General features: G+C 44.2%; 1 pseudogene; it reads left to right on the forward strand.

Annotated features, from left to right (window-relative positions):
- The first annotated feature begins 1588 nt into the window (after nt 1–1588).
- The window catches only part of LOC134440033 (histone acetyltransferase p300-like), a 43263-nt pseudogene continuing 30455 nt past the window's right edge, over nt 1589–14396 (forward strand).

A 14396-nucleotide genomic window follows, 5' to 3' on the forward strand; every position in this document is an offset into this window, starting at 1 on the left:
AAGTGTTTGGATTAGAGCATAAACTTCTTTGCCACCCCTTTCTCTAAACTGCTGTGTTTTTTGTGTGTTGTCTGCAGATGGATTGGGGAGGCCAGATGATGGGCCAGCCCAACGTGCCCCAGATGCAGAACCAGTACCTTCAGTCTGGCCAGTTCCCTGAGCCTGGTACCGGCCTCAACACTGGCACAGTGGGTATGGGGCAGTCAGGGCCACAGCCTGGCTTGCATCAGGTGAGACTTGTGCCCATTTGTCTACAGTGTTGATTGGACTGAACTGTTGTTTTTCAGCGTCTTTCACAGAACACCCCCCCCCACACACACACACAATCTCCACACCCACCTTGACTGTCATTGGAAAGGCTTTTTGCACACAAAAAACCCTTAACATCGTTTTATACTTTTTGGTGAAGCAAGGTTAGAAAGGAAAGCTGCAATACAAAGATGTCTGCCTGCACTGTTAAGTGCTGGAGGAAACCCTGATTTATAACTTGGTTTGTGTTGCACTTTAGCTGAAGGTTGTTTCCCCATTTTTCTGTAGGTTCAGATGTCAAATCCAGCCTCAATGCCCGTGGGTGGCCCGGCAGGGCCGGCTGGCGGCCTCGTGTCTGAGTTGTTGGGTCCAGGTGGTCCTTCCGGGAGTCCGATTGGCTGCATGATGCCCGGTAATGTCCCTGAAGGAGGTGCCGACTCTGGCTTGGTCCTCAGCCTCACCACCACCCCCCATCCCACCATGCCCGCACAGCCAGGCTCGCAAATGTGAAAAAATATATGAAAATATGAAAAAAGTAAATTTTGTTGAGCAATGGTAGTTTCCCACATTCAAAAACATTTTGATTTCTTAGAAATTACTCTTGAAAACACTGTTTGAATACCAGACCATTGAAAACAGAAAGGCCTGCTAAGTTGGATGTATTTCAGAGCACTGCCTGTTTTAACATGCCTGCACTGCATGAAGTCAGTCATTTTCTGGCAGGCAGTCACTTTTACTGTCATGCTGTAGGCCTACTGCGGTTGTTAGATATGTAGGTGCAGAGCGAGGGGCTGAGATATAGGGAGGGCGAGCAGGGCACTTGCCTCTTGGCCCAGGGCCCTCCCGTGTTGGTGGTGGGGCCCCTATTGTGAGCTTGGCAAGCTGTGTATGGGGCTCTCTAAGTGTCTTGCCCTGGGGCCCTGTGTTCAATTGTTCCACCACTGGCAGAACCACAAGACAGGGCCTACAAATCCAACACCCTACCATGGCGTTCTGAGAGTGGCAACCAAAAACTCATTATGTTATCCAGCAGATCAAAGGATCAAAAAGCCATTGAACAGTCAGGAGTAGTTTTCTAGTTGGAGACAAAAAAGACTTCCCAAACACTCATCCCCACATCTTTCTGGAGTTACCATAGGCTATTCCCATAGCCTAGGCATCTTTTTTTGCCATCACACTTTTGTTTAATTTTATGTGGATCTCTGCATGCATGATATTGTTTTGTCATCTGGGTTTTGTCAAAATGCAAACTCATCTCACGTCCTCTCTCTCTCCCTCCCTCCCTATTTTTCTTCTCACCCACCCCTCTTCCCCCATCCCTAACGGTGGAGGAAACATCATGGGTGTGAGCGGTGGCGTAGGGGTTCTGTCCCCTGCCCAGAAGATAGACCTTCTCCAGGACTTGGAAAGGTCTGTGACTCCTTACCCACCTCATGCATTTAGCAAACAATCCCTCCAAGAGGCTGTTGCGTTGTCTTTGAAATGCTGAGCGGAGTTCATGCTTTTAAAAAAAACTTTTAGTCTTGGGCTGAGCTCCTGGCTCTTGTTACAGAAAGTCGCAAAGTAAAACATGTTTTTTTTCCGCATTTGCTTAGACGTGTGTGGGATACTTTTAGGAGACCATTATAAGTGGTTACTTTGTCAGGTGGCCTGATTTTAATTTGGCCTCCCAGTCCTCATAAGTCTGCAATGAAAGAATGTTCAGTTGTACTTCGTCAGTTATTACCTTGTAATATATGTGAGGGCCTTGGTATTTTTCAATGATTGAAAGGCAGGCAGTGCCATGTAGGTGATGACTGTCTGGGTCTTTTCTCTTGCAGCCTGATCGACTATGCCGTTAAGAGGGGATGGTTTGGAGACGTGATCACGGAGGACCTACGCAACTTCGTATGCAACTACATAGTGCTTAAAGTGTAAGTCCCACCCCCTTCTCCTTCACACTGTCACCCTCTTGTATAGTAACTTGTGTGGGAATAGGCACTGTTGGGGTGTGCTGTATTCAACCGCTGATGAATGTCCCGACTCCTGTAACTTATTTTGGATTCAGCTACATCTGCACAAGGAGCTTAGAGGTAGAGCATTAGACTAGAGGTGACACAGCAATCCATGACAGCAATGGAAAACTGAAACTTTAACCTTCCTCTTGTGTAGGTAGTAGGGATGGCACAATCTGCACCGAAACCGTACAATTCAGACTACCAAACCGTGATATGCACACCACGACAAACCGCAGTCCATGCAGTGCCCAAAAAACTCTTAAAACATAAGCATTTGAGAGCACCGAGGATGACACAATTAAAATCACACCATTTTCACACACAAGAACAACAAAGATACCATGATATGGACCAAACCGTGCATTTTGTGAACCATGCCACCCCTAGTAGGTAGTGAAGTTACCTTCAGTCAATGCAAGTCAATGGAGAACACACTCACCCTTGCAAAAGATGGACTAATGGTTACGCATTAATCAAGGACCAGATTTGCACTGTCAGGCTAAATACCTACGTAAATAATGAGTTGATAAAATAAATTTTAAAATCATTTTATATTAATTATGTATATATTTAGCAACACAATTCAACTATTGTCCTTGCATATCGTGTTGATGGACATCGTGTTGATGGACGTTATTGAGCCATTTTATCACAGAGCTGAGCCCCATTCATCATTCATTTCCATTTCTCTGGTCTACCTCCAAATAATGGCTGCCACGGATTGCCATGAAAAGGGGGCAGGGTCACCTCAAGTGTAACGTTCTACCTCTATGACAAGGAGCCTCTTGACTAGTGTACTAGTGTAACTTCTGAGTTAGTGCTAAGTTTGATCCACTCACCGAGAGTTGGTGTTCTTTGATGACATTTACAATGTCAAATGAAAAGGCGATTCCCAAGTATTCAGCGAGATTTTTGTGCACTGTCTCAATGACTGATGTGTGAAAGTCAAGGGTACATAGCGATTTTGAACATTGGTGTAACTCACTGTTGATTCTCTCTCTTGTTGTCTGAGCAGATGGCAGATCATCTATCCGATGCTTGAACCTGATTTGTGTAAGAACTGGTTGTTGGAGAAACATTTGCTGGAGATACTGGTTGCGGATGCACAGAAGCTGGAGGAAAACGCGTACGAGTCAACCAGCGGAATCGTAAGGATCAAAATCGTCTGTCATAGTGTTGTTGCCCATTCCTGCATCTGCTTCGAAAAAAACAAGTATTTTACCGAACGCTCAGATTTTCAGTGTGAACATGTCAGACGGTTCAAGAGTAAGTGCGGAAGCGGACACTGGCACGGTCCATGTCAGTTCTCTGTCGTCATCTAACTCCCTCTTTCGCTATTTCGCCATGTGTTGTTTTCCTTCCTTCCATCCAGGTTGAGTACTTCTTTTACTTTTCGGAGGAGATCTTCATTATCCGGATGGAGCTGGGCATTCCATCCTCCGAACTGCCCCAAGGCATTGGCCAACTTCCCATGGCCCCTGGCCAGCCTCCTAGTGAGTTTACTAAGTAACTACTTCTATTGGAACTAAAATCAATGGTGATTTACCGTACATGTGAAACGCTCCATGAGGCTCCATGTGAGCCGCCATTGCTGTGGAAAGATTGGACCATAGAGGTCTGTGTATGGGAGTGACGTAACTCTCTTATTAGATGGCTCTGGTACAAGCTAAAGACTCTTGGGTGGAGTTGTGTATTTTACTTCATATTAGCTCGACAAGCCAGACAATTCATTTTGAATTACTTCATAGTCCACGAATGGTCTGATTACCCTTCTCTGGGGAGGGTTTTCAGGCGACCTTTGTTACCAGCCTATAAGCAAACACTCTTGGGAGCATAATAACATATGTCATGAACGTCAACTGTCAGCGATCAGTCAGACCTCATTTCAAACCAGAGCTGAGCTCACTTCTCCCACCCAAGTGCTCCTGGGCATCGAGGATCCAGAGCTAAAATGAATTGCAATGTAATTAATGTGGTCTGGTAAAACATATGCCCTGAGTCTCTCATCACGTCCCTCCTACTTGTCTTGTCCTGTCTCGTCTGCTCTCTACAGCTATGAACCAGTTTGACCAGATGGGAATGCAGGGATTGGTGCCCAGGCCACAGCCTCAGATGCCCATGGGAAGCCCACTCAGTCAGGTGCAGATTTATTTTCTCTCTTTTTTTTTTGTTTGGTTTTGTTTTGGTTCTTAGTCAAGTACATATTCTTGTCCATTATGATTATTGGAAATATGTTGCTATTCTAGTGTGAATATCTTTAGAAACACAACTTCAAAAATAATCATTAGAAATATGTACTACTTGCATTTACCTAAGGTATTATGACATTAGCTGTATGGTTTCTAATCAACTAATTTAGCAAACAAGCATACATACAATGGAAATATTTATAAGAAGCTATTTTGGTGGTTAGCTTGAATCTGATGCAAATCCATTCTCATCACTTAGACATCATGCATTTACATTGAGCCAACTCACCATTCCGTAAACTCCTCCCCCTTGGCAATGGTTGCTATGTCAGTCAAGCACACTGATCTTCAGGGTTCTCAGCATTGGTATGAATGGAGGTCTGGTAGGGACCAGGCTTTTTGGCTTTGCCTACAGAAATCACAAGCAACTTCTGGAAATACAGCAAAATCTCAGAGCGAAGCTGACAAAAAGGTCTGCAATATGTTTATGAAGGCTACATCCATGACATTACATGCTGTGTTTGTAGCCAGACAAATGAGTTGAGGGTAAAGCCTACAGGCCCCAATGTAAGAGGCAAATGCCTCATAATTTTGTAGTTACTTGTCTAGACAATGAGGAACAAGAGCAGCAATACTCGTGTACAGCAGGGTCACCTTTTACATGTTGCATTAAATCCCCATGATTATCAGATGCAGGTGCCTCTGTTTACTGTATATTGCTGACATTCAGCTGGTGGTGGGGTCATCCACATTGCTTAATCCACAGCCTGCATCTCTCTCCCTGGGTCTTTGGTTTTGTGAAGAAATAAAATTAAACCCCTCCCTCCAGCATGTTCAGACATTGGCTGTCGGATTTACAGATGCCATACGCACAATGTTTCATTTTACATTCAGAAGTAGGCTTCTCTCCCATAGACTTCCATTCATCAAAATGGCATGTTTAGCTGTGGTCCCGAGCTTAGTAACCGTTGCTATGCTATGATTGGTCAGGTGCCGTTTTTGGGGTGTGGCTGCAGTAAGGCGAATTGTCTTTATGTTTAACCTTTTGAAACATACCCAACTATCTATACATACAGTATTGATGTGTAGTGTAAAAATGTCCTAACATGCATATGTTAATCGCGATGCAGTGTATGCCCTTCGTTTAGCACCACATGTAGAGACGCACATATCTTTACCTTTGCGTTAATGAGCTTTAAGTTGCATGATTAAGTGTTTGGATTAGAGCATAAACTTCTTTGCCACCCCTTTCTCTAAACTGCTGTGTTTTTTGTGTGTTGTCTGCAGATGGATTGGGGAGGCCAGATGATGGGCCAGCCCAACGTGCCCCAGATGCAGAACCAGTACCTTCAGTCTGGCCAGTTCCCTGAGCCTGGTACCGGCCTCAACACTGGCACAGTGGGTATGGGGCAGTCAGGGCCACAGCCTGGCTTGCATCAGGTGAGACTTGTGCCCATTTGTCTACAGTGTTGATTGGACTGAACTGTTGTTTTTCAGCGTCTTTCACAGAACACCCCCCCCACACACACAATCTCCACACCCACCTTGACTGTCATTAGAAAGGCTTTTTACAAAAAAAACCCTAACATCGTTTTATACTTTTTGGTGAAGGTTAGAAAGGAAAGCTCCAATACCAAGGTGGCTGCCTTAACTATAAAGTGCTGGAGGAAACCCTGATTTCTAATTTGGTTTGTGTTGCACTTTAGCTGAAGGTTCATTGGTGTGTTTCCCTTTTTTTTGTAGGTTCAGATGTCCAATCCAGCCTCCATGCCCGTGGGTAGCCCGGCAGGGCAGGCTGGTGGCCTCGTGTCTGGGTTGGTGGGTCCAGGTGGTCCTTCCGGGAATCCGATTGGCTCCATGATGCCCGGAAATGTCCCTGAAGGAGGTGCCGACTCTGGCTTGGTCCTCAGCCTCACCACCACCCCCCATCCCACCATGCCCGCACATCCAGGCTCGCAAATGCCCCAGCCACACACGCCACACCCCGTCTCCATGCCACCTTTGGTTTGGTTTTGGGTGCCCCAGCCCTTGCAGCAGCAGCAGCAGCAGCAGCAGCAGACGCCCATAGCTCAGCCAATGGGGACAGGGATGGGTGTGGAGAAAACCAATCAGCGGCAGCAGCAGACACTTGGGGGCGGTTCTTCTGCGGGGCATCAGCAGGGAGGCCTGACGGCATCTTTGCCATCCATGCAGAACGCTCACATACCCGCCCAGTACCCGCGAACACCGGTGAGACATTTTTGCCTGTCATTAACAGTGTCATTATTGGCAGTTAAGTTTTAGTTGAAGTTTTTGAAGTTTATGGCTAAGCTGTCAAAACGATGCCTAGTTAAGCTAGTATTATGGCCATCATTTTCACGATATTAAAGCGATCCATTCAATAACTGTTCTGGTTGATTATGTTGCTGGGAGTTTGTATTCACATCATTCATTCTTAGCCTGGTCCTTACCATCCTATAATACTACCATTTCAGTTCGTATTCATGGTCTGGACTTTGTTGGCTCTGAAGCGATTGTAGGAAGCAGGAAGTTTGCAGTCAGTTATGGTTTGAAATTACTGGACACCTCTCACCCAATCGCTGGCAGTTACTCAACAACAACATAGCGCAATGGCTCTGGCGCAGATGTGTACATCATTGTCACGAGCGTCCTCCCCCTTTCGCCCCCACGTGGGGGGCGTATTCGATTATTGGCTGTTTTCTGGGGGGGGCGTTGCGATCAAAATTCTACTGCTCCAGGCACTCCACAGAGAAGCACGGCCAGACTACAGTAGTGGAGCCAATCCTTTGGCGGAAGTACGTAGGATGGCTCGCGAGGCTAATTCATACTAATAAGATGGCAGTAAAAATGTGGTATTTATTGTCATACAGTATGTAGTATGGTCATCAACACAATTTTAGTGAGGTTGAGGCTGAGGAAAAGGTGTGGGCAAAGAGTCTTGCTCCTAATAAGATCATAAATGTGTAGAACAGTCATCAACCCTTTTGTGAGGACTGATGCACAACAATAGGGAGGTCAAGGAGAGTACAGAAGTGAGAGCAAAGACCCTTTATTCCAATAAGATGGCTCGCTCACGTCATTAACATGTAGCACTGTCATTGATGCTATTTTTGTGAAGCCTGAAGCACAACCATAGGGAGGTGGAAACTGTAGAGAATCCAGAGGTGAGCGCAAAGACCCTTCACCCTAACCGGGCGAACACACCAGCGGCGACAAGATTAAGCAACAGAGACTCACTGGACTGTGCAGCAAGAGCAATTAGAGCAGTGATTCTCAAACTTTTTCAGACAGAGGACCACTTTGTCCCCCCCAAAAATGTTCAGGGACCACCTGTCAACTGAACTCACAGTTGACGAGTGCTATACGACACTGTTAATTTTTATGCAGATCACTTACTTTTTATTCCCGTCTTATTGTGGTGAAAATATGACTTCAGACATGTTTGGCTTTGTAATAATGTTACAAATATAGCCTTCTGCTAGCTTGTCTTGGAAAAGTAGAAATCCCTTTGCGGACCACCTGAGCTCTGTCGCGGACCACTAGTGGTCCCCGGACCACACTTTGAGAATCACTGAATTTGAGTGATAGACGCGACAGAGTATGTTAAAAGCAGGATGCAAGCATTCCGACACAGGGCTGCACGATTATGGAAAAAAATAATATCACGACTATTGTAGTCAATATTGATATCACGATATCGTAAGCGATATTTTAAGAAAAATAATTGTGCCAAACAATTTACAATCTTCCTTCCCTTCAGCAGTGCGAGTGGAAAGTCATATAGAAACACACAGTGGTGTTCTGCCTGAGTGTTGGGTAGCAAGTCTGCTCTGTACTCGCAACGGCTCAAGTGGAGGGGGATGTATTGCGCAACATAGCCTACCCTTTGCCTGTTGGACAAATGACAAAATAATTGTTTCAAATCGATATTGGGAAATTTCTTATTTTTGGACAGCAATATTGATATCACGATATTAATTCGATATATTGCAAAACCCTAATTCCCATTGGCTGTGGAGGCTATCGCCGACCCGCATCATGGCTCATTTGCATAATATTCACTCAAGTCTACAAACTGCAAACTGCTGCTCATGTTGCCTCTAGTCGCCAGGGCCTGTAACCAATTGCTCCAGGGCCAGTAACCAAGGCAACCACTTGCTAGAGGGATATGCACTCTGGAACGCATGTTGACTCACCTTTTGATTTTGTTTTTGTGTAACCAGGTGAAGAAAGAGGAGTATTTGACGGAGAGCTGCCAGTCGGAGCCCATGGAGGCGTCCTGTGCGGTCGGAGAAGAGAAGAAGCCAGAGTTGAAGACTGAACCCAAAGAGGAGGGCACCAATGACAAAGCCAATGCCAACGTCTCCCCTGTAGCCGAAAAGAAAAAGAAGAGAAGTACGTCCAGCTCGTATATGAAAATCACTGACACTTATATCTCATCCCTGACACTTTTATGTAAACTGACAGCCATGATGTGCAATGTACTTCAATTCCTTTTGTCCTACCTACTTATTTGTCTGTCCTCCCTGTGTAGTCATCGAGCCAGAGAAGCTGCGGCAGGCGCTCATGCCAACCTGGGATGCTCTGTATGGGCAGGACCCAGAGTCTCTGTCCTTCCGACAGCCAGTGGACAGACCTGTAAGTATGGGGTACCTAAGGCTCTCGGCATGCTTGCTGTAGGATACGCGTGCGCGTGCACGATTCGTTCATGAACGCGTTAACATGCGTATTTGATGTCAATTTAACGTGCGTTGGACACGGCAGCCAAATGCATGCGTCAGGTGCGATATCTTCAAACTCGCTGGGAGCCGATCGTAAGAAAGATTGCACAGTTCCACGCGTGTGCTTCTGGTGAAAACAAGGATGGCAGCAACTTTGAAGAGCGTCTCATTGAGGTTGTCCGAAATTACAAACATTTGCAATCATACTTCCTTACTGCACTTTGAAAAAGGAGCGTGCAAATACAGGAGCAGTAGCAGTATTGTTTGCTTGCCCAGGGAGCCCCTCTTTTTTGTTTTTTGTTTTCCTTGCCATCTGTGTTCCCAATTTCCGCATTGCAATGCTCTCTGCCCCCTGGATGACACCGCCAGTATTTTGCGTCTTGGTCAACTGCTTTTAAAGCAAGCATGTGCATTCGGTTGCTCGCGGTGACACGCATAATTTACAGGTCGCAGCAGGCCTACCGCGGTCTTAAGTCTCCGCCCCTTCCGGGCAGTTCATGGGGCTGTGAAAGTCAAAACTTTTGATTGGGCTGTAATGGACTAATCAAACGTATTTTCCGAACCATCTCGCAATCCCCCGACACTGTAAAAAATGAAAGCTGGTTTCAACTCACATTTTCAAGGCAACTGTCTGCACTAAGTTTTAAAGTTATTAACAAGGTTTTGCCAACTAACTGTTTGATTATTCAACAAACCTTACAAGGTTACATCAACTACCTGAATTAAGTTAGAGCATCTATTCAACTAATCTTATAAGGTTATATCAACTAAGTGCTTGAGGTTATCTATTTCATATTTACATTATCATGGGTCCCAAAGTGAATGGGACAGCAATGCAATTGTCTACCACTATGGGGGCAGCTAAACCATACCAGCATTGCTAGCAGCCAACATTGCTAGCAGCCAGTATTGCTAGCTGCCAGCAGGCCAGCCAGCCAGCCAATGCTTTCAAAAGCAAGAGAGCTTTTGTAAGCAAAGATATACAAGAACAGTACGAGAGTACTGGGGCCTCATTTATCAAGCGTTCTTAGGCACAGGTCTGTGCGTAAAGCTTGCGTGCGATCATTCCTGAGCAAAGTGTGGGATTTATGAACATGTACTTGAATGTAGAAATGTGCCTAAATCTACGCACACCTCAGACCATGCGTGCCAGTGGAAGAAACACGAAATTGCAAACAAGGTACCGTGCAAGGTACAGTTTACTTTGAATGACAATGGAGTATGACAGTGTGCTATTTTACAGTGTTTTCGTCCATGTGTGTCTCCTTCTTTTACTTATTTTGAAACACTGTCCTCCTCCTGTCGAAAGCACCTCCACTTCTGCCGCGGAAATGTGTCTATCTCCGCACTTCCCGCCAGCGCTTCGACTGGCGCGTGTGTCCGCGTGTGTTCATGTGTCCAAACAGGGTGGCGCCTTCGAATTAACAAACGCCATTTGAATATATTTTAATACCATATATGGTTACTTGGAGGCGTTTCGGGATGCAAATTACCCCGAATGCGCGCGTGCACAGTGATTTGGAAGGTGTGGGATTTATCATGCAGACGTGTGCGTAGGAGCAGCCAACGCACGTTTGATAAATCCCGATTTTTCTGTACTTGCGAACATTCTAAATTTCACTCGTAAGACACAATTTAGAAGACATTCTACGAACTGATGATAAATGAGGCCCCTGGTGTAAATACTAGTGCAAATGAACCATGTGACAAGAGTGATCACGCATGTGGCAGCTGCAGGCAGTAATTGAATCATGGCATGACAGCCCTTAGTACTCAGGTGAGCAGGCAGTGATTGGTTGAAATGGGATTGACTGATTGATTGAATGATTGAATGGAAGCAGGTCTTGGTCTTGGAGAAGTTGTGAACTGTTTCATGAAGATGTTACTGAATTGTTACATGGATGCAGAGAATATAGCAGACCAAACCATACAGTATGCTCATTACCTCTTTTACCACATTTTACCTTTGCTTGGCCTGTTTCAAAACAGCTTCATAATGACATTGTAGCCTGTCACAGGGGAAAATGCTGGATGTTTACATTATAAAATAAAGCGCCCCTGCAAAACTCTCCAGGTAGCCCTGTTGCAGCAGATTGCCACAGCTTAGTTAACACTTAGTTGGCAAAACCTTGTAAAGTTAGTTCATTCTACTTTGTAATATCAGTACTCCAAAACCTCAAGTTGAAAGTTGAAACTTGTAACTTAAAAACTCAGAAAGTTGCCTTGGAATTTTGAGTTGAAGCCAACTTTTATTTCTTACTGCAGATTACTTGACCTTATCCATTCTAGGCATCCACTACACTTTGTATACAATTCCATTACTTGATTCTATCCATTCTAGGCATCCACTACAATGTGTATACCATATCAACTCAACATATCATATAAGATCAACTTTTCATCAAAAACATACAAAAGTGAGTTGAAATAACTCAAATTGAGAAAGTAAAAGTTGGCATTGCCAATTTCACGGTTGGGGGGCTAAAAAATTCCAGTAAGTTGAACAATGTCAAGTTGTAGTTTTTACAGTGTATACCAGTGGTTCCCAAACTTTACTGTGACAAGGGCCCCCATACACCGGACGTAGATTCCAGCCAAGGCCCACCTTACATGGGTCGCACCACACTATTTCTTTCTGTAAACGCTTTTTCACAACCATAGTCTTAGTTCCCCATTGGGATATAAAAAATACAGAATTCAGAGATTAAATAGATTATTATAATGCAGTTTGCAACTAACTTGCAATATTGTTAAGTTTATTTTTGTTTATTTTGGTGTACCATAATTAATACAATGTTATCATTTTTTGTTATACTTTTTCTGCCAACCTGCCGCGGCCCCCCTAGCATCCCTTCGCGACCCCCGGGGGTCCCCGGCCCCCACTTTGAAAACCACTGCCCTAGATCATACATGTGCTGTACATCAGAATTAATGATAACCAGTGTAGTGGGGTCGTAGGCATATGCAATTTTTCTCAGTCATTTCAAATTGGTGTTAAAGTTTGGTTTTCACTTCCAAGTTGAAGTTTAGGGTCTATAGAACAATTTGAGTTCGAGTGTCAAACACACAGATAACAAAATGGCCTGCGGGGGGCGCTCTAAAATATATAAACTGCTAACTTTTGATTAAATTTAATAACATTTAACATATGAGGTATGTATGGATTCAGCATGAAGAGGGGAAAATGGTGTGCCAAGTATTTGGTTATCGGATTAAAGACACACTATATAATAAACACACTTTTAGCTCATGGACAGCAAAATTCAGGGGTTTTCTTAAGATAAAGGGTGGAAATGCCCTCCAAGTTACAATGAAAAATAATTTATTGTTACAAGTTATTGTAAATAAAGCCTGTGGTATCATTCAACTTGATTTGTTCAGAATATCCCTGAAGCACAAAGAAACAGAAAACAAATATGGCTGCATAAAGCCTACATGATATTTAGGACCCAACTTGCAACTTTGAGTTTATGAATGTAGGATCATGAGTATCAACTTTTTCAATCAAGCCATATTCTATTCACACATAAAATCACAAAAAAAGTTATATCTGGAAGAAAATAAATCAATAATAATAATAATAATAATAACAATAATAATAACTGCATTTCCGGAGAGACAATTCTGTTAGTATGCTTGCGGCTTATGCACACACACTCACACACACACAGATGTTGTATACACACACAGAAACACGAGGGAAAGAGATAGAGGTGTGTGTGTGTGTGTTTGTCTGTCTGTGCGAGAGAGAGAGAGAGAGAGAGAGAGAGAGAGAGATGTGTGTGTGTGTGTGTGTGTGTGTGTGTGTGTGAGAGAGAGAGAGAGAGAGAGAGAGAGGTGTGTGTGTGTGTGTGCATGTATGGATATGCTTCAGGTGCCTTTCAGCAATGGGTGGGTAGGGAGAGGTAAGGGTGGGATTCGAACCTGCAACCCTCTGACAGACCAACACCCTACCCAGTAGGCCACTGCCACTTACTGTATAGAGTGGCCACAGCAGCATATTAGGCCACGGTTGCCCAGGTGACAGCAGAGGTCTAAAGTTTTACAAAGCTGCATGTGTGTGTGTGTATGAATGCAGATTCTAAAGGTGACAGTTTGGCAGTCAATAGCTGAGTAATATGTGCAGCCTTATTTTTACGCTGTCATATCTCCAAAAGTTTTGCAAGTTGTCAGATGATATTGACACACAAATGGCACAACCCTGCTCTTCATGTCAAAGCTGAGATCACTTTTCTAGACCAAATGGTTCAGTCAAAAAATTGACATATTCAGGTCTATGCGCTGAGCTGTTCACACATTTTTTTCTAAGTGAATGAGGTCACATCATAGGGATTTTAAAACTGCTCTCTCTGAAACATTTTTAAGAGTTGGCTTATGATCTTCACACAGTTTGTATTCAGAGCCAAGACCTCTCTGACAATGCCTTTACCCCAGGACAGGTCACCTCTCACTCTAACTGCCACAGTTTGTGACATCATCATCTTGACCATTCTACCATTCATTTCAATGAGGGGGAAAACAGAGAGAAAACTGAGGAAAAACAAGTCTGGTGAACGAATGAAAGGGGGTAGGCCAGCGAAAAATACACCACCCTGAGCCCTTTTCGAGCCGTTCGTTTTGGCACTCGAACCGTGTCTCTATCTCGAACACTGCAACGATTCAAAGCCGCCGTACTAATGAATGGCGATTCCCATAGGCCGAGGTGAATGGAAAAATGTAGAATAATAATAAACTGTTGATGAACAATTAGTATGCTTTCCCGCAAGCATACTAAATAAACTGTTGGAGAACAATTAGTATGCTTGCTGGGGGCAAGCAGAGGCCTTTGGCAAGCATACTAAATAATACTATAGGACTATTTCATACATAGTAGACACAATCATCTGCTGTTATGAGGACATCTGTCATCTGGGAACTGTCCATTTGTTACCAGCGTAGTTGACAGGAATCTGCATTTGCCACAAATGCCTGCCAATCTGGTAACAGATGAACAGTTCCCAGATTTGGACTACACTACCAAAGATGCAGTTTCCAAAGATGTATTCCAACTAGAGGTGAAGTGCAGCTGTACTAGTACTTGTACAAATAGACCTGCCAGATCTCGGTGCAAGTGCATGGAGGCAGAGTTAAAGTGCACACGTCTGTGCAAGTGCACATGCAATTTATAAGACTGACCACTGACTGTTTTTGCATCTGTTCTCTGTCATAGTTATTATAGAGTGGATTATTAAATGTTAGAC

The sequence above is a fragment of the Engraulis encrasicolus genome, chromosome 23, assembly GCF_034702125.1.
Source record: "Engraulis encrasicolus isolate BLACKSEA-1 chromosome 23, IST_EnEncr_1.0, whole genome shotgun sequence".
Lineage (NCBI taxonomy): Eukaryota > Metazoa > Chordata > Actinopteri > Clupeiformes > Engraulidae > Engraulis > Engraulis encrasicolus.